The sequence below is a fragment of the Petaurus breviceps genome, unplaced genomic scaffold, assembly GCF_028583685.1.
Source record: "Petaurus breviceps papuanus isolate PSGF00001 unplaced genomic scaffold, PetGlider_PUasm1.0 173, whole genome shotgun sequence".
Lineage (NCBI taxonomy): Eukaryota > Metazoa > Chordata > Mammalia > Diprotodontia > Petauridae > Petaurus > Petaurus breviceps.
The window spans coordinates 21,006,422-21,008,650 of record NW_027185759.1 but is presented as its reverse complement, the minus strand read 5'-3'; positions in this window follow the sequence as shown (position 1 = coordinate 21,008,650).

Sequence of the window (2,229 nt, the reverse complement as noted above, 5' to 3'; positions counted from 1 at the left end):
ACTAGCTGTGTGACCCTGGGCAAGTCACTTAACCTCTGACTGACTCAGTTTCCTCCAATGTAAAATGGGAATCATAATAGCACCTACCTCCAGGCATCGTTGGGATGAACAAATGAGACGATTGTAAATTGTCTGGCACAAAGTAGATGTAAAATAAATGCTCGTTTCCTTCCTCTCTCTAAGTCCAGTGTACTGCCTACTGTACCATTTAACTACCTAAAATTCATTCTTAAATAAAGATCAAAACAAGAAAGGACACAAGAAAGTGCTGCAAAGAGACTAGACTTGCATGGAATGTGTTTTATTCTCTGTGCAAAGGGCTCTTGGACCTCTTCTTGCCAGGCTTCACATTAAACGAATTCTTTATTATTAATATCTCCCCTTAAAATCCACCTACCTCAGTACCTCATTATGGTTTGGATGGGCCCAGGATTTTTAAATGAAACCTAAGTTCTGACAAGATGCTGGAAGGGCTTTGAGTGCAGTCCACAAAGGAATTATGTCATTGTCCTAAGATCAGTTCAGCTAAGCTCCCAGAGGCTCACCCCCAGATGACCAGCCACTAAGTGATAAATACTTTGGGTCATAGCAAGTCTTGAAGTCATCTGCCTATGGTGGGGGGTGGGGCTGGGGGAGGGGTTGAAGATTTCCTAGCTTCCTTCAAAGCTGACAGGAGACCCATCATGCCGCCTTCTTCTCCTTCCACCATTGCTGCCTTTCTTTCCCATTTGAAGAAATTATACCTACATTGTAAACATTTTGTATTACTCTCCTGCATATCTTTTATACCTCCCAATAAAATGTAAGTTCCTTAAGGGCAAGGACAGTTTCTTTTTTTTTCTGTATCCCTACCACCTAGCATAGTACCATATTCATAGTATGCACTTGAACAATGCCTGTTGAATGGATGGATGGGTGCGTGGGTGGGTGGATGGATAGATGGACCAAAGAATGGGTGAATAGATGAAATGGATGGTGGACAAAGGGATGAAAGTAGGAAAAGATTATGAGCTACATAGGTAGAGTGTCCATGTGGATGAAATCATAGACCTTTTAAAGTACTGAAATGTTATTAACATACTAATGGAACACAGAATGATTCTTGTCATGGAATGGTTATTTTCTGTCAATGAAGTATCTTTATGACATTTAAGATGAGGGATAATGTGAACTGTCATGTCCTTTCAAAGTCATTTAATAATTTTATTCATGGTCTTGCAAAACATTTAATTATCCTCCTATAATTAAGACTGCTTATTTGCAATGACCTAGTCATTACTAGAACCTTGCCCTATCTCCAGAGTATGAAGATATCTGCCTGCTTCTGGTAGACTAATTGAGCACTCTGGGAACTGGCTTCTGCCCATGCATGACTTATCCAATGAAAGTCTTCTAACTGGGGCAGCCAGGTAGCACAGCGAGTAAGAGCACCGGCTCCAGTGTTGAGAAGACCTGGAGATCGAATCCCGTGCTCAGACACTTAGCACCCACCCAGAAACACCTGGCCGTGTAACCTTGAGCAAGTTACTTAACCCCAATTGCTTAGGGGCGGCCAGGTGGCTCAGCGAGTAAGAGCACCGGCTCCAGTGTCAGGATGACCTGGATCAAATCCGGGCTCAGATACTCAGCACCACACCCAGAAATAATAACTGGCCGTGTAACCTTGAGCAAGTTACTTAACCCGGATTGTTTAAAAAAAAAAAAAAAGAAAGTCTTCTAACTGGTCGCTGAGCCAGAAGAGTTGAGGTCAGTAGATGTCATACCTAGTAGAAGAGGAAGTGGCTTCTGATCAGTGGCCTTCTTGGACACAGCCTTCTAAATGATAAGATGTGATATTAGTGAAAGGTAGGGAAGGACAGTTCTTCTCTGCCCTCAGCATAATGGCAGCAGAGACCATCACTTCCTAAATGGAATATAGACTCAACTAGCCAGGTTTGTACCCTGACTGCCTTTGCCCCTCTTGTGTCTCCTCCCGTCAGCAGCACCCTTGTAGTCACTGAGAGGTCTGCAGTAATGGTAACTGACACCTCCTTTCCTGACATCTGAACAGTATCCCCCTGATGGAGTTCCTGCATCAGCGGGAGTGTGATGGCACTCAGAGAGGAGCCTGAATTGGAGAAAGGCTTCCAGAAAGATCCAGTTGGGTTTCAAGATTGGAGGTGAAATTTAATGTGTCTAGTTAGCATTCTGTAAAAACTATTTCATGTCCCCAATGAACTTGAATTTTAG